This window comes from Triturus cristatus, chromosome 9 (genome assembly GCF_964204655.1).
Source record: "Triturus cristatus chromosome 9, aTriCri1.1, whole genome shotgun sequence".
Taxonomy (NCBI): domain Eukaryota; kingdom Metazoa; phylum Chordata; class Amphibia; order Caudata; family Salamandridae; genus Triturus; species Triturus cristatus.
Window position 1 is genome coordinate 1,168,216,245 of NC_140592.1, and position 19,177 is coordinate 1,168,235,421.

The window sequence follows — 19,177 nt, forward strand, 5'->3', positions numbered from 1 at the left end:
AATGGGAACTGAAACCTGACGGTGGCAGCCCTGCTTTGCTGAGTGTGAAGCGCATGATGCGGTGAACTGGAATCTGCTAAGGTGTGTGCCGCCTCTGTGCTTGAATAGGGGCCCTTCGCCGGCTGGTCACATTGTCATGAAGGTGAGCAAATAGCACACCGCGCAGCAGTTCCGGTCCTCAATGCACTGTAACTGTACTACCGCCCCTCTGCCGGTTTGGTCTGTCTTTGATCACCTCAGTAGGATCTCTATATCCCCTGTTTTTGGTGTGACTTCACCTGCCTGTAGGCAGTGTGTCGCTGGTCTTGTCCTTGAAGGCACCACTATATCACTAATGCGGAACGCCCCGAAGAAAGCGGTAGAAAATGCTGCCCAGAGTAGGAGGTGCTCGAAATTGTCCTTTGTGGTGCCCCGCAGTGCTCCCAACAAAACACCCAGCTTTGTGAAGTCTATTGGGCGTCTGTTATCCCTCCTTGTGCCTTCTGAGTGCCTGCACCCCTTCATTGCTGCCTTGATGTAATGCGTGGCCACGGGATCCAGCCCGGTCTATAGCTTGGCGTAGTATGCCACGGCAGACAGGTGGGCTTGCGTCCATGACCTGGATTTCTGGGAGTTAAATGCCCACTGTATGAATTGTTCTGCTGCTCTGCGTGTGGCCCCCATATCACCCAGAGACTGGATACCCCCCACCCGCATTATAATGCCGATATACATTTTGTATCTCCTGGCGGCTTCTGAGGTGAGGGCTTGGCTGACCAGCTCTGATAAATCTATCCCACCAGGTCCCACAGCTGGCCCGGGAAAGGGATCATGTCCTGCTCTGCGCCGGGCGCCAGCTCCCTGAATTTCTCCATCCGCACCCAGGAGAAGGCATCTGCAACTTCGTTGTCCACCCCTGGTATGTGGTGCGCTGTCAGGTCTATGTTGCCTTCCAGCTGTAACTTAACCAACCTGCGCATTAATTGTAGTGTATCTGGGCACCTGGCTGTTCCTTTGTTAATCGCTTGCACTACCCCCTTGTTGTCAGACCATAGTGTTAGCTTCATGCTCTGCAATTCTCGCTTCCAAACAGTGAGTGCGACTATGATAGGGAATAGTTCCAGAAAGGGGATATTGCTGGTTATGCCCGCCCTGTGCCAGCTGCCAGGCCACTGCCCTGCGCACCACTTCGTGCCCAGGATTGCCCCAAAACCTGTGCTGCCAGATGCGTCTGTGTACAGCGCTATCTGTTTGCTAGTTACCCAGCCTTCCCTCCGGATTAGTAAACCATTAAAGTCTGCCAGGAATGTATCACACATCAATAGGTGTTTCTTGACTTCTGCCCCGCGCCTGACGTGGTGGTGCTTATGGGTGAGCCCGCATGTCAATCGGGTCAAACGCCTGGCGAATGCCCTGCCTGCTGGGATTACCCTGGCTGCAAAGTTCAGCTTGCCTATGAGCCTCTGGAGGTCCCTCAGTGTTGCCTTCTCATGCCCGCAGAGGCTCCTGATTTCTTCCCTGAAATCTTCCACTTTTTCTGGAGGGAGCCTGAATGTACCGGCGACTGACTCTAGCTCTATTCCAAGGAATGCGATTTTTGTCGCCGGGCCCACTGTCTTTTCTGCTGAAAGGGGGATCCCTAGTTCCCCAGCAAGATCTACAAATGCTGTCAAGGTGTCGCCGCACTCGGCTGACGCCGCGGAGCCAGTGAAAAGGAAATCATCCAAGTAGTGGGATTTTTCCACCCGAGGGATGCCTGACGTGTAGTGCTCATTCAATAAAGGTGCTAAATAGTTCAAAATAGGCACACGATACCGAGCACCCCATTGGCATTGCTTTGTCAAAATAGAGGTCGCCCTCCCATTGGAAACCTAATAGATGAAAGCTCGAGGGGTGAACTGGGAGTAAGCGAAAGGCATACTCGATGTCCGCCTTTGCCATGAGAGCCCCCTGGCCTGTTGCTCTAACTAGGTCGATGGCATTGTCTATCGTGGCGTAGTTCACCGAACATATATCTGTGCTAATCCCATCATTTATTGAAGCACCGTCTGGGAATGACAGGTGGTGAATTAGTCGGTATTGCCCTCGCTCTTTTTTGGGGGACTACCCCTAGCGGAGAAATCACCAGTTCCTTGCTCATGTGAGCGGGGAGGGGGCCTTCTATTCTACCCAAGACCCTCTCCTTCTCTATTTTCGTTGCCACTACCCCCGGGTGCTGCATTGCTGATTTGAGTTCTCTAGCACTGCCTGGCGGGAGCGGGCCTGTAAGCAGGATGGGGAAACCTTCTGCAAAACAGTGAACTAGAGTCTCAGCATCTGTCTTGTTGTGGTAACTGTTTGTTAGTTTGCGCAACAGGTGCGTGTTGTAGGGGACCATGCTAGCCTGTAATTTTGGAACCCAGTTGTCCCTCTCGTGCCCCCCTTGTCTGGTTCGCTGTTTCTTTTTCTCTTTCCTGTCTCCTTTGTGGTCTTTTTTGCGCTTGCACCCTGCTGCCGGGTGACCTACCCCCGGCAGGAGGAGCAGATATGCTGGAATTTGCATGATGCCCCATAGGTACATTCGTTCGCTTCGAACTTCCAGCAGATTGCCGGTGTCCCGTTGCTGTGTGGTGCTTTCCACGAGCTGAATTGTTTGGGTTTTTGAAAAGGCCTCCCCTTCCCCTTGTGGGAGGACTCTCGAAAGGACTGCTAGTTTCTTCCCACCCATGACTTGGCCTCCCTAGCCACCATCACTTTGTGAATGAAACCAGATACATCCTCCTCTTTCCACTCCATTTCTGGGTGTGTTTGCATTTTTAGCCTGAACCCTTTATCATATTCCAGCCATGCATCGCCTGGGAATTGTCTCTGTGCATTATGGATATTGGCTTCATAAAGCCATAGGTCGGCTGCACAGCGTGGGAATTTCTCCACTAATTATGCAGGCCATTAGTCGGAACGCGTCTAGCCAATTATCAAAATTTCTCTCCTTATGCTCTTTCCTTCTTTCCCTTTTATCCTCATCCTTCTTATCGCAGGAAGTCAAGTCTAGCTCCTCTAACTGTATCTCCAGCAATGAAAACATATCAATGAACTCCTTCCTCCAAATTCTTTCCTTGACCGCCAGCGGTATGAGGCTAGCTAGCCCTGTGGCCCTGGTGGTTAATGACGCTGGACAAGGTGAGGGTCGTGTATATGCGTCGGGTGCCGCTGTTGTGCTGGGAGGGATGGTTGCTGTGATCATGCTCCCCCAAGCCACTGTGGGCGACCCTACCTCACCCCAACCCCTGGAGTGACCTGATCGCCTAAGCATTGCCGGCGCGCCTGGCCTGGTTCTATCAGGTGCCATGGTCACCCCGAGGTCTCCTCCTCCGCCTGGGCTCCCATCACCCCTAGTCCCTGTGTGCTTTCCTGCTTCCCCCTTGTCTGTGCTCCTGTCGCCCCTGCCTGTATGCCTAAACCTTTTATTAAAAGTGGCGCCATAGTTTTGAAGCATTCTTGCACAATTGCACTGATGTGCTCACCACTTTCCGCTGTGTCCGTAGTCCCCCTGCTCGGTCCTACCGCCGCCGTGCAGGCCACAGGTGGCTGGGTCTTCTTCTGGGGGGCCTTCTTGGGAGCTGCTGCTTCTGCGAGCTTGGCTGGTGCCCTCCTCTGTCACTTAGCTGCAGGTGTGCTGAGTCTGATCTGGTGCTGGTGACTTGGCCCTTCACCGGTGTCCTCCAGCAGATGGGGCTGATGCCAGTCGCTCCCGTCGACCTCCGATGCTGCCCGAATCCTCCGCAGCAGGTCGTTAAGGTCCTCCTGCTGCCTTTTCTTCCACTTCTTCGCCATCTCCTGTGTTGCCACAGCAGCTGCCCACTTGCAATCTCCCTGCTATTGCAACTCAATTGCGCCAAAGCGGGGTGCTGCCCCCAAAAAACGTCCTCGCCGATGCTGCTCCCCCGCTCCAAAAGATAGGAGCTTACCTGGGGGAGCATCGCTTATATCCCCCCCCGCTTTCCCGCCTTGTACCAGGTTTCCCCCCATTGGGGGGTTTGTACTGCGCTCGGGCCCCCATTGGCTGGGGGGGCCGGCGCCTCTCCGGCGGCTGCAGCGTGGGGGGGGGGAGCTTTCCTGCTCCTTGGCACGAAACAAAACGGTTCCATCCGGGGCTCTGCGTTGGTTATGGCGCCGGCCCTCGAGGCCTCCTTCGGGGGAGGCCTCTGCTATATTGAGACAATGGCTTGATTTGAAAATTATTTTTTGTTTAACCTGTTTTTCTATGGAGCAAACGTGCCCCAGGCGGAATCAGGATGATTTGCAAGATTTGGATAAGGATATATACCTGAGTAAGATATCCAAGAATTAAAAGAGGAACCGTTAAGTTAAACTTAGTTGCTCCAACTCTTGGGTTTCTATTCACAAAATACAAATGCTAATTTGGAGACTGAGAATTAGCAGATTTTTAAAAAGCCAAATCCATTTACTCATGCAAAGAAGTCTGCACCAGATTTCTATATGTGTAAGACTTCTTTAGAGGAGGAAAAACATGATGAAACTTGATAATGGGAGAACCGTGCAGGCTCTTGTGCTCACCTACAAAGTCAACATTTTGCAGATATTAACCAAAGTTAACAAAAGGAAAACTACTCCTGCAAACTCAGGGGTAAGTGGGCTTCTAGGTCGAGAAAGCAAGGAGATGCTTTTTCCCATGCAATTCTTTTCCCCTGTGGTGAAACAGAAAAAAAGGTTTCGTACGAGAATGGAATGCACATGTAGAGCATAGTCCATCAATGCCATTGTCGGCCTAGTGGGCAGAGTGAAAGAATAAATCTGATTTTTAGGAGTATTTATCAGATTCCCATGAGTCATCCAAGGATTTCATGACATGAACCCAGACCGAAATAAGGGTCACTGTAAGTACTGCAAGTGGGCCCCAAACCTGATACTCGGTCAGACTCGCCACCTGACCATGACTGATGGATTAGTTTAGAATGCCGGTGACCTCTGGGTCTGTTTTCCAACCACGTCTCTCTGTGATGATGTCCAGTCACACTGTCAGTGCTGTGCTAAGCACATCTGTGGGCTTGTTAATTTGTTTAGCAGCCCCTGCCGCGTTGCACTGTGGGTTTCCCCTCATTCCTTAGCCGTGAATGTGTTTGTATTTCCAAAGACTTTAGATGAGAGACAATTTAACAATTTTAAAGGCAGCAATCTCCCAATTTCCTGCTAATAGACTTAAAACAGAATGGCCTCTTTAATAGCAGCGTGCTTTCAACCCTATAAATCCAGTATTTAATGTAACTTGGGAATATTTCTCGAGCCTCCCTTTAGACTGTAAACGAAGATGTGTTCACGTGTATTCCCTCTATGGTATATGTAATATATGTAGGCTGGACTTGAGGAACATTAGATGTTTGTTTTCCACTCACTACATCTGAGATGTGTATTTGCAGCACCTGCTTTTTGAGATGTTGCTTCTAAAATTCTTCGTTATGCATGAGTCTCTTCCTGAAAACTAGATCAGTGTTATGAAAACTAACTAAACATATTTGGGATCATGTACCCCAGCTGTACATTCTAAGAATATTGCACGAGACCAAAAACCAAATTCCTCTATAAGAGCATGGAACTTAGAGGTGTTACAATGGTTGTGTGACGGAACCACGCATGCGTTTACCACACATGCCGGTTCTATACGGTCTTAACCATGCATATGCCTTTACCACGCACGCCTTTACAATGAAATATGCCCATCCCTGCCTCCCACCCTGAGCCCTAAAATGGCCTCTAAATCCCCAGCCCTGAGACCTAAAACTACCCCCCTCCCTCCTGAAAACCAATCCCTTCCCCCGAGGCCTAAAAACGTCCTTGCCGCCCCCCCCCCCCAAAGCTCTAAAAACTACCCTGCTCTCCGCTAAGCCCTAAAAAATTACCCTGACCCCCCCAGACCTAAAACCTTCAACAACCCCCTCAGCCCAGAAAACAACCCGACCCCCAGCCCTGAAAATGACCCCAACCCTTAAAAATGAAAAAAAAAAAACGGCCACTTACCTCACCGCTTCCTGCCTCCTCTCCCGATCTTTCCTCCTTCCGCCCATTCCAGGCAGCAGCTAGACCGCGCACTGCCTTAACCACGCAAATGTGTGGTTGAGGCAAGTGTGATAGAGCTTGCGATATTGGAACTCGCATGGCTCTGCCCGCATTGTTAAGACAATTTCCCATTACAATATCCTTGTAAAGTAAATATTTGAGTGTATTTTAGTCTATATAATTTATTCTCCCATTAGGGAAATGCAAGGCAAGGGAGCAGGGCCTCTTTCCTGAAGGTCTATGTCTCCACCATGCAAGGCATCTCTCGGAGATTATATTGCCCTGCCAATTGAGGGCCTCTCTGAGGGACCTCATCTCTGAGGGTCTCTCATGCTTACTTGCAAAACCTCTCTGAGAGTGTCTGCAGGACCATCAGCGAGGGCCTGAGATGTCACCCCGTGAAGCCCCTCTGAGTGTGCCGCAAGGCGCCTTTGTGAGGGTCTGCAGAGCTGTCCTGCAAGGCCTCTCTGTGAGGCAGTGCTTAATTTTGTGCCGGTGCTTTCCGGTGCTTAGTTATCAGGGCTGGGTCTACGCATCTGCTGCGCACGTCACATCTTGATGTTTTTGAAAATGTACCTTACTGTACTCACAGCGTGTTTTTCACGTCTCCCGAGTGAGTCACGGCGGTTAATAGTGGTGCGGGCGATGTGAGACTTCTTAGTCACTTAGCCTGCCCTGAGGCTGAGCCCAAGAGAAGATTCAGATAAATTAATAATAAATAATATGTTGAACATGGCGGCCGCGGCCCTTAGTTCAGTCAGCGTTGCCACCTGCCGCTGGGCAGGCAAGACACACACACTGATTTATTTGGGCTGGATTTGGTTCTGATGGAGTAGGGGAAATGCGCGCGGCAGCGTGCGCCGATTTTTTTCACATTGCCACGCCCCAGCATAACCACTGGAGCTCACCACGAGTCATCGTCCAAGTCAGCCCGAGTCCCGACTCGACTGACGACAACGTTGAGGGCAGGGCAGCCTGTGCTGTGCAGGCATCGATCAGCCAGCAGTACAGTACTGTCTGGTAGCAAGCAGCACCAGGCTGCCTAATCGTTATCAGTTATTAAGGGCAGTGCCGGCCGGCCCATCACGAGTAACGGTAAGAAGTTAAGCAGTAAACTAACTTACTTAGTACTAGTAGCTAAGCCAACTTACTAGGGATGCCATTCCAATAATATGCTGTGCCAAAACCAACGCTGTTTTTTTTGGGAGCGTGGTGGCGCGACGGCCCGGTTGTCAGATCACAGGCGTGGTGGGAGGCAGCTCGCCTCCGGCGGCGTCATAAGATACCAGATACGATTATTAGGATGTGATACAGATTCACTGAATGTCAGACCAGTGCCTGGCCTAGTAGTAGCCGCTGCGCGGCGCCCTTAGAAGGACTTATTATGTGATATCTCGATAGGGCCTGCCAGTGCCGCAGTACTGGCCTGCCGGGTTTAAATAAGTTAACAGGCCAAGCCCCTGCCCGTCCAGCCCCTGGCTCGCTGACTTGTCCATACATGGCGCGCAGCCGTGCACGAATTATGTTCCCACAGTTTGGTTTCACTTTCTCAGGTGTGGTCACTGTCTCACTCATCAAACAGCTCCGAGTAACCCTAGGCGTTGCCTAAAAGATAGGCAAGCAGAGGCATTCCCTCTAACTTCCATCAGGGTACAAACAATTATGTATGCGTCTGCGAGTTACTAAAAAAATGAACTGATGAGGGTTGGTCGGTCCTGTAAAAATAACGCTCCGTCCGAATTTCTGAGGCGTCGCACACATCTTGACTGGAATAATCTACTCGAGCGCATGGCATGCGGCCCAAAAGAATTTTATTAAAGAGTAGTTTTGGCTCACTCGCCCAAATGCTTGGCGGCATCCTTATTTCCTGGCAGTCCTCCTGATCGGCCATATTCCAGATTGATTCTAGGCTTTAAAGTTGAAACGCACACTGCACTCACCGGCAGTCCTGCACCCCATCTTTGTAAAAGCACTTCTTGCAAAAAGTTTGCAAGCATGGGACTGACTGAGCATGGATGGAATGCAACACAGAGCCCAGACACAGTACTGGTGCCACAGCAACTATTGTTCCTTTGGGTTTCTGTATGAAAATCCATGAGTGCAGCAGGAGAATGCCCTCCGTGGCTAGGTGTCTATGCAGTGGAGCTCATACTAGAGAATAAAAGTTTAGCATGCATATTTTAGCCATAATTAACGCGGAAAACTGATCTTATGAACGAGTTCATCAAACAATTGGACAAACGATACACGTCAGTGTGCGAAGGCAGGTATTTCAAAATGTGAAACTGGCGAAAATTAAATATCTACGGAGAAAGTAATACATTTAATAAATGTGTAATGAAAATAAATTTACAGACTTAAAAAGGATTGACAGGGGTCCGGATTTGTGAGTTTGTAAGTGGGCCTCCCATGATGATTTGCTACGAACACTTATTTTGTGTTAAATGTCCCTTTTCAAGAATATCCCACTGGATTACCAATGATCCCATTAATTTATCTAATAAGAAAGTTAGGGAGTTTCTAGTGCACAGAGGCCACAGCCTTGGCACCTTGGAACGTTTTGAAGAATACATTTCGAAAGAGCAAATGCACTCTTTTGAGAGTTTTCTAGTGCATTAGTTGGGAATAGAAATAGCTTCTATTGACAAGCTTCCTGCAGGCCATACTCCAGTCCATGCTCACTTCTCGCCCACAGACCGCAGTTCCACTGTGTCACGAGACCTAAGTAGGCAGAGGCCAACTTGCAATAGTGGGGTCAAATTACATCAATTTGCGGCAGTAATGGCAATTTTTCACCACAATTTGTAACAATTAAAGAAAGTGCACTAAAAGACATTTTCACCATCCAACTGCTACAAAAATAAATATCCCTCTGGCCGATCTGCAGAAATGCAAATCCTAAATGGCCTATCACTCGTGCACATTAATGCAATCTACCTCTAGCCTGTGCCTATGATCGACTGAATAACTGAATGGAAAGCCTTGGGATGGGAAGGAATGTATTATTATCTGTATCACACTGATCAGGTTTCCTTTCCAGAATGGTGTTTTCCTCCACATCATAAGTTCACAGACGCCGGCATCCTGGACCAGTGCCATGTCATCCAGTACTGGTGCCATCATCCTGTCTCGCTGCTCTGGCAGTCCTGGCTGGAATGCCCACTATCGGGGATGGCACAGAGAGGAAATTAGAACCTCTAACTGTTGGTGATGCGTGACGGCCATGGCTCCATTGCCTGACATTTGAGCAGTTGAGAGCTTTAGTATAAATCCACATATTTAGGTTCCTGTATTAAAAGATCAGTGAGAGGCCTATAGACCGACGGATTGAGGTTCCTGCTTGCACTGCCTTGGAAGACTTTTAGCTCCAGCTTCCTTGAGTATCATGAAAAGCAGGATGTTAAATAAACTGGTTGCCTTTTTTCCAACCAGTAAGTAAGTAGTTGCACACCTAATGAATGTGCCCATAGTCTTAAATGCTCTTTAAGTGTGCGGCGTGCCATGGTTTGTGCTTGTAAATTTGTAATGTAATTGTGCTGTGCCTTAGTATGTATTAAACATTATGTGCAAAAACAACTGACAGGAGTAGGTCAGCATCAGCCGCACTTGCAGTGTCCTCCATTAATTTAATTCGAACTTCTTGGCAATCTATATCACACTTCGTGCATCACCTAAGCATTCGATTAAAACAGGCGGCCCGCCCAGTAGACTCTTCGTGCCACTGGCTTTCTTGAGTAGCTCGTGCGGATTTATTTTTCCTAAGAATTGTTTGCTTTTATTTATGGCGGAGGCTGGAAGAGCTGCAGTATGTGTCTACTAAGGAAATACCTGGGGCTTAATGAAGTTCATTTATTTGCAGGGGCTCTTTACATGGTACCTACCATCAAGGCGCCTTCGATCAGCCACGGCCTATTTGGGGAAAGTCCCAAGAACTCGGAGTCAGATCAGGAGGAAGAGCGTTTAGCTCAGCTGCGGCCAAATTATGGAACAGCATCCCTCTGGAATATAGACAGATGACCGATCTACTACAGTTCAGGAAAAAGATCAAAACGTGGTTGTTCCCTAGAGTATGCGGTATTTAGGAGCCGCTGTTAGTTTATATAGTTCTTTCTCCCCCCCTATATTGTTCTTCCCCCCACCACTTGTTGAGAATCTATGTACCAGCGCCAAGATACCCGTTTGGTGATAGCTGCGCTTTATAAGTTCCACATACAATACAATTTATGCCTCTACTTTCTTCACTTCATTATTACTACCAGCCGCAGAAGCATGGTAGCAAGAGGGAGGTGAGGTAAAGAATAACTTCTAAGAGGGTAGGGAGGAAAGGGTAGGCAGAAGAGAGAGACAGGGGTAAAGAGGGGTGAGCCATGAGGTCAGATACCAAGAGAGAGAGATGACGGAGCAAGAGATGGGTGAGGAGGTAAGGAAAGATATATAGAAAGACAGGGTGTTGAGGGAGGGATGGGTAGAGAGAAAGTAATGACAGAGTTAGAGGTAGACAGGGGATGTGTGACGGTTAGAGAGAAAAATAGAAGCGAGTAAGAGAGCAAAAGAATACTGTGGACTCTGCTACATTATGCTCCCAAACAGGGCGTAACACGTCTGCGATTGTTCAACAACTTTGAGTGATGTTTGTAATTTTTAGGACAGCAAGGTCGTGGTGAAAATGTACTCTATTTTGCTGCATAGAAAAAATATTTCTCTAGTGTGGCCTGCACCAAAAATCTAGTCCAAATTATCTATAATACTTTAGGCTTTGGATTCCTACTCCCAAATGTCAGTACATTGAAGTTTATTTTTCAAATGTGTAAGTTTGATGTGTTAAATAAGCCCGCACAGGTGCTCACGCCTGAACATAGATGTAAAGTTATCCCTCACTAATACACACCTAATAGTAGCTACAACACACAGCTGTTGCAGGAAGCTCAACAAATAATCCCTGCCAGCACAGCATCTCTGGGATAGGCTCAGGAATCGCACTCTTCTTACCATTAAACACCAGCTTGGCCTACATGCTGCTTGCAAAGTGCCCATGAGGCCTTGCTTAACCCAAGGCACGGGACTGCTTTTCCAAACTGGGTAATTGAGTTTTTCCCATTTCGAGGGAGGCCAGCTGAGCTTACCTCGCCAGCTCATTCCTGATATTGCCTGAAGTTAAAGTGCCACGCCCTAGAGGTACCAAAGTAAATATACTGAATGTGACGGCAGGAGTAGGGTCCCTATACAACCTGTATTCCTCACAGGACTCACTTTGCTTCAGAGACCTATGTCGAGCCATCTTGTGTCGTTACCGCAGTTTCATAGAGCTAGCCTATTCCTTAATGCATATACTTAGGCTTTCCTGTTTTCAGTTTCTATTTTTGGTAAATTCTGGTGGGGTTTTTTCAGTTTTTTCAATACCTTAAAAAAACAGTGGTTACACATTTCCGTGCCATTAAAAACAACAGAAACAGTGTTTTTCTGGTGTTTATGGAATTTTAATTTAATTTTAATTATTGCTTGCTTTCTGCACTGATGAGGTATATGAGGTCCAAGTACATTTTTACTGCACCAGAATAGACTACAAAGTCAATAGCATTCTTCATTAACTCTGAAGATTGTAAAGATGCTTTCAGCATACCGTCTAGCAAGTGACAAGGATCTCTTACAGGGAAGCACTTCAGCTCAGGTATCAATTTTGACAGACCATCATACAACTTTTTTCACATACATAGCTGAATTACTGCAAATACAAACAATATCTCTCCAATCTTTATTGAACTTGGTAGGAACTTTTTACAGCAGCATTCCAAGCGACACTGCGTTCCATTTTTACCAAACGTCTGGTGTCATATTTTCACCACTATCTCAGATGCTTGGTGACAACATTCTTTTCACATATACCTGTCACTACATCTTGCACTGAATGTTTAAAGCTTGGGGTGTTTGGCAATTCACTTGCAATCAACACTGACTCACTAGAAAAGTGGACTGATGTTTCAAAGGATTTCACCCATTCTCTGTCTGTGGGTAAATGTGATGGTACATATTAGTAAAGATTCTTATGAAACCAGACTTTTTACCTATCAGTGAAATCAAATGTAGCCAAAATATCAAATATGATTTTGATATTTCCAGATTCTCTACAGTTTATAAAATAACGAAATAAGACCTAAAACATGCTTCTAAACACTGCATCTTTAGACCAAAGACCACAAAACTGAAAAAAGCAGAAGGGAGAAGAGACAATGTTTTAGTGACATACTTAAACAACAAAACTCAAGCAGAATAATGTTAGCCCAGTCTTTCTTAATGCTACCTTGTATAACAAAGTTACATTGTATTGGCCCTTCAGGAAGAAATAAAAATGTCTCTTTCACTCATCTTTTCCTTTCTTTGAATGGCACTTAGTTTGTGGTTGCAAAGGTGTTTTTTCAGTGTTTATTTGTTTACACCGGTGATGGCTATTTTTCTTTCGGTGGGGTTTTATCAGTTATTATAGGTTTAAACCTAAAACCAGATAGCCTACATATAATTAACAAATAACAACTAGTGATGTCTGGTAGCTACTCAACTGTCCAAAGCATCAGCCGATATGCTGGAATTCTACCACAGCACTGGATAGAGCAGGAAGTTGAGGCACTTGGGGTTGGTGAGTTCAGGATTGTGGAAAGATTTGGTTCATACAGTTCACCAACACCACAACAAGCAGTGGGCTTCAAAATGCTTCACTGCAACATACCACACTCTCACCACTTCCGCCGGAATGGGCAAGGCTCATTTGCTATGTTTGTCTATAGTGTGATGTTTGGATTTTTCACAATCGTATGACTTCTTCAGTGATGTAACATTGAGGGTAGCACTAACACTCTGAAAATTGTTCCAGCGCCACAGGCTTGGGTGCCTTTCTTTGACATTTTCATGTTTTCTGGCCTGGGTGCTTATGTCAGGTCATCATTTACGATTTACTATGCTTTGAAAAGTTAATACAGCTAAATATGTGATGGAAAATGTGTTCTACACCATTGTTTTTTCTTTTTACAAAATATTCTTGTGGGGAGAATTCCCCCCCCAAGATTAACCCCATTACCCTTCGGTCACTGAAAGTGACAGTGGCTGACTCATTCAAGTGTATTGCATGATTTTATTCAGTTTATCTGTTTAGATTAGTGTTTTCAGAGCATTTTAGTTTATTTTGTCACATAACTTAAGCTATGTCAAAGTTGTATCTTTGAACTCATAGACTCTGTTAACAATGGCATGCCCAAACCCAGTATTGTCCTTTCCCCAGCACACAGAATATGGAAATTGTCCCTTTTCAATGCATTAGTGGTTTTAGCTAATTTATTCCAAAATCGTGCTTTAAATGCACTTTTGATTTAATCTTTTTCAAAATGTTCACAGGGGAACCTCCTATCAAAACCTTACTATGAGGAAGGCTCTCTTTCTGAAATTCAGATCAGGTATTACACCTGACATTTAGCAGTGTCAGTTGAAGATGTGGGTGGAGCTAATATAGTAAGTGGGTGGAGCCAGTGGAGGGAGGGGGGGGATCCAGAGTAAAGTAGGTGTGGCCTCCGACAAACATTTGAGCACCTGCACTTCATATTTTACAAATTAAGCACTGCTGTGAGGGCTTTGGGCCCCACATGAGAGCCATCTCGGTCTGAGGGTCTATGGTGCTGCCATCCAAGGTCCCTCTGTACAGTCTACAGCACTGGCGGGTGAGGCTTCAAAAGCACTACCATATTGCCCAGTTCCTCCCTCATGCCGTGTGAAGCTGCAGAGTAAAAGAGAGGGGGAATGTTTCAGCAGCTACAAGTTGCTTGTAGTATGTTATTACAAGCTGCTTGTGACAGCTACAGGTTAACTCTCCTATTACAGAACCTGTGACAACGATAGCTATATGGTTAAATCATTGTTTCCATTGAAAAGCGGTTTCTTTGTTTGAATCTTTGGCACCAATTAACACGTTTTTCCAATCAGATCTAAGCGGATACTCCGCATGGAATTATCTTGCAGATCCATCCAGGGGACACAATAAAGAGGAGGTCATAAATGTTGTGTTTCCCAATTTAACTCCCATCTGAATATTTTCTCTCAACTACAGCAAAAAATGCTAACCACAGCCACACCAAACATGGCAGACATTTAAATTGTGACGAAAAGGAGTGCATTTCAATAGCTTTTGAAAGGTTTTCATTGCAACAATGTTTCGGATGGGCTTGGGAGTCTTAATGAGCAGAAATGACCAGGAGTATGTGGCCTAAAGGGCAGAGTTGTCAATTTTTTAACTGGGGAAAGGTTGGAGTCCCGGCATCGGCTAAACCTCTTCTGATTCTGGGAAAATCACTTAACCTCCCTATGTCCAAAAAAAAAAATCTGACCTTATGTGATGTCATTTGGTGCTCATGTAAAGTGTCCTGATGCCTTTGGGCCAAGTTAACACAATATAGAAATGCAAAAAGCAAAGATAAATACTGTTCCTGAGTCTGAAAAATAAATTATGTGATTGGTTTTAGCAACTGCATTTTTTGGGTTGTAGCTGCAATTACAGAATTTCAATCACCGACATCAGAGGGTATGTAGGAAGCCCTAAACAAAAAAAGCATTTTTTACGCAGGTTTACAGATCCAAATCTGGGTCGCTGATCCATAAATTCACGTGCAGATCAATGACTTTAAAAAAAAAGATAATTCTTTTACATTCCGTTCACAAGGATGTTGCACAGTGGACATGAGGGAGGTGCAAGGCCTGCACCCTGAGTCCACTGCGAAGGACAAAAGCTGTGTGCACGTGTGCCCGACCTGGTGGTTCAAGCACACAACTCGGCTACAGTCCATTCACTGTGGCCACAGACTGCTGCATCCACTCCTGACCTCACGCATGATGTAACAGAGAGCAATACAAATGACAATATGGAGGACCTCACTGGTGACGTCATATACCAGCTCATCACTGGCATCATCATTGACATCACTATGGATGCCTAATCATTTCTGTTCTGGTGTGTATGTGTAGACCATGTGTGGAGTACATAAGTAAGCGTGGTCCTGTAGGCTGGAGGCCCCTCGGTGTTTGTCCAACTCTAAAATGGTGGTTTGTACAAGAAAGGGGGTGGGCTCAATTCAGGCCATTGGTAGAGAACATAGAATCCATGTAGCATATAAACAGCATCCAACTTCTCATCACTCCCTTATACATTGTGTAATGGGCTTACAGGCTCCGATTCAAAGGTTCAAAAAGAAATCCTTTATTCGAGAAGTCTGCTGGTGTCGTTTCTGCTCATGTCACACTCGGATTCCTATCCGAGTTGACCCCGAGTCTCTAGTGGCATATATCCAAAAGCCAATTTAATGAAAATAATTAAAATTATACATTTGCATTTGCTTAGTAACGTCTATCTAACAAAAATGTAATATTTTCATTATTTTCTGTAAATTTTCTTTTAGCTTTATGACCGTTAAGACTTGGCGTCCAAGTTCAAGCGCGGGGCACATGCGGACGGTCTCCCAGTTACCTCAGACCTGCAAAATCCAACAGCTGTTAAGAAAAAAGTACAACTGATCAGTACTTTGGTCATGGGAAATTAAACTACTGCAGCTTTGCCTGTTGGAAAAACTTCTTTTGAGGCTACAATGGATGCAGAAGCATGTAGAAGTTTCCTCCACACCACTCTTCTGGGGATAGCTTGGGTACAATGACAGACAGGTGTCCCAAGTCCTGGAGGGAGGAACAGAAAAGATAGTGTTTTCAGGGGAGTTTGTGAACGACTCCTCATTCAGGTCATTGATGCATGAGGAGAGTGTCACCAATAGCAAAAAATATTAGTTCTGAAAAAGAAATAGGCTGACTGTTGCCTAATGAAAAAACAGACATAACATGTTCTCATCTCTCACCAGGTCTTAACTGAAGGAGCATGAGCAAGAAACCCAAAAGGAAACTTGGAAATAGGGTACCCACCCCCTTCCTTTTTCCAGACATGGCTTTCAGAAGGAACATGTAGTCCAAAGGAAAGGGGCTCCTTTCAGTCTAATAGAAGTTTGAGCACCACAGACAATTCCTTCCCCCTTTTGAGAATTTTATCCGGAGGTCAGTAGACCACCTGACTGCAAGGCATGGCCCGTCTACCCCGTTCTGGAAGAATCTGATGAGAGATTGACTCTAGATGCCAATCGAGAGTAAGCAGCTAGTCCTAACTCTCAGATTATGTACAGCTCAAGGTGAGATCAAGATTTCCTGCATCCTCCATGAAGCCTTAGAGCTGTAGCTTAGTCATTGTTTCTTCTGAGGATAATTATTCTCTATCCAGGAAGCAATGGATAGCTGTTCTCTGTCCAGGAAGCCATAGGGCTTTAGCTCAGTCATCCTGCTCTTCAGTGAATGCGTGGTCTCTGTCAGAAAGCCATAGAGCTGTAAGTTAGTCATCCCGCTCTTCAGTGGGTGGGTGGGTGTTCTCTGTCAGAAAGCCATAGAGCTGTAAGTTAGTCATTGTGCTCTTCAGTGGATGGGTGTTCTTTGTCCAGGAAGCGATAGGGCTGTAGCTCAGTCATTGTGCTCTTCAGTGGGTGGTTGTTCTCTGTCCATCTCTTCAATGGATGGTTTTTCTGTGTCCAGGAAGTCATAGGACTGTAGCTTAGTCACAGTAGTGGCTGCTACCGAACAGGGGTGGTGAGGCAGGGAGAAAGGGGGCATTGAGGGAGCAGGTGGGAAATAATAAAAAATAAAGCACTTACCTATACTTTCGACTGCCGGCCGTCGCCTCTTCTTCCTCTGTCCTCCGTCCTTCTTCTGCAGGAAGTACACAGCCTCCCAGAATCCCCTGACCAATCACAATGCTGCCTTAGCAGTGTTGTTATTGGTCTGTGTGCCGTGGTTCGGCACTCAGAAGGGGGCGGACAGGCTGTGCATGTTCTCCGTGGAGAACATACAGGGTGTGCATGACGGTTTGGACGCTCCGAGACAGCCGACCAAACCATCATGCGCACTTTAGGTGCTACCACCACTCCTCTCCCTGTGACGAGGGGAGCCCAGCCTGCCCCACTGGCTTCAGCTGCAAGCTGAATATAGAAAACAAAATGATAATAACGAACGTTATTATCATTTTATTTTTTGTGTTCAACTTGCAGTTCAAGCAGTGGGGCGACGCTACTCCACCTTAGCAGAGGAACCGCCACTGCTTAGTCATTATGCTCCTTAGTGGATAGTTGTTCTCTGTCCAGGAAGCCGTAGAGATGTACCTCAGTCACTGTGCTCTTCTGCAGATAGCTATTCCTGGTCTGTGTGTACTGATAGCAGCGTGGTACAACAGCGCACGGGCCCTTACATAGTATAGCGGGCAGTCTCTTGAGCCACTCTTAGGCCTGCCTTGGGTGAGGGAAACAAATCAAGATTCCATTCTGTGGGCAGCCTCTCCAGCCCATCTGGCCTTCCCAAACCCAGTTTATGATAACTTTGTGGTTTAATAGTGATCAATGCATTCCATAGGTACCACAATGAAGGATGTGCCACTGTAGGTTCTCAGACCCCCTCGTTTCTGACGTCACCCACACCCTGTAAGAAGTTTTTGTTATATAGTCCCAACGGTGGTTGTGCAGTGCACGTCTACAGGAAAAGTGTATACAGACTTTTGCCACCTTATGCGTTCACAAGAAATTCAACTGCCCGTTTCTCGTACAGGTCATATTATCAGAACCCTGAAGTTATCTTAATAGAATTTATAACACATTACTTGTATATTTTTTAAGTGAAATGTGATTTTTTTTTTTTAAATTACTATGTTTCAGTTTGAAATTCGTAATTTACAGGAATTGCATCATTTATTTGAATTATGTGTTTGAAGCTCCTATTTCTGAGCAGTACCAAATGTATAATCATACAACAAGCCAATGAACAATGTACACAAAGAAAGGTGCAAGAATACAAGGGAGCGGGGTAAATGGTGGACAAGGTGGAGAGGCCTTAGTTGAAAGCCAGAAATGGAAAAGGTGTAAAAAAGGAAACAAAGGAGGGAAGAAGCAAAAGAAAAACTGAGCCGAACAACACAAGAAGAAAATAGGTCAAAAGTAGTTAAGACCCATTTATGAACTGAAGTCTGAATGAATGACTATTCAAGCTGAGAAAGAGGGCCTGGGACCACTGGGGTCGAATAGTGTGCTACTAATGTGTGCATACAGGCCAAGCGCCCCTGCACCACAGTCTATCTAGAATTACACTCAACATAAATTAATTCAAAAAAATTGATTCCTCGGTATTTGTCTGAAGTTTAATGAGGCAATAAAGAGAAACAGAGTCAGTCCTGCTTGAAGAACGGGTAAAGCAGCAGGGGTTCGGGCTTCCAAGGCCCTTGTAGACCCTTCAGCCCGAAGTAGGCCGCTTTAGTCAGCTGGTTTAAGAGGCGCTCTCATAGGGAGCTCATTAGCGGAAAGTACAGGGCAAGCCGTCGCTCGCGCTCCACTTCAGCGGCCCTGTGGTCCAACCCTTGGAATCCGCGTTCCACCATTCTGCACCAAGGGGGACTGATGTGAGCGCTCTGGTAAAATGCAACAAATGTCTGAATAGAAACAAGTTTGCAATGTGCCCTTCATGGGAGACCTGGTGGAGCTTGTCAGGACACATATGCATTAGGGTTTGGTTGTGGTTATGGGTACTTTTTAGACTAGGTCATGGTTGCGTTGTATCCCTAAAAGAAGGTTTTTGTGTACCTCTCTAAAAACCATTGTGCACCAAGGAATGACTGGCTGAGGAAAGAAAAAAGTACTGGCACGGACAACACAGAATTAAGGGGATTGAGGGCAAAGTACATTTTTGAGCATGTATTTTGTTTTCTTTGCTAAGTTCCTGTTGTGTAAAACAGTATTGTTCTCCTGTCCTATTACAGTGCAGGGCACCCTGCTTGGCCAGGATGTCAGTGTGTCTGGCAGCAGTTTGTGAGGGGCTATGGACTATTGCCATGGGGATCTGAGTTTTAATAAATCTCCGACTTTGAGAAGGTGTTTAATCTCTCTGCGTGTCTCCGAAAGCCCCTGCACAACCCATTGTCTACAGGTTCTAAGGGGGAATTAGACACATTAGACTAAGACTTTGCAAACGTTTCACACACAGATTTGTGGTCCTTGGATATAGCCTGGAAGCTGTTGTCTCTTCACCCTCGTGCACATGCGCG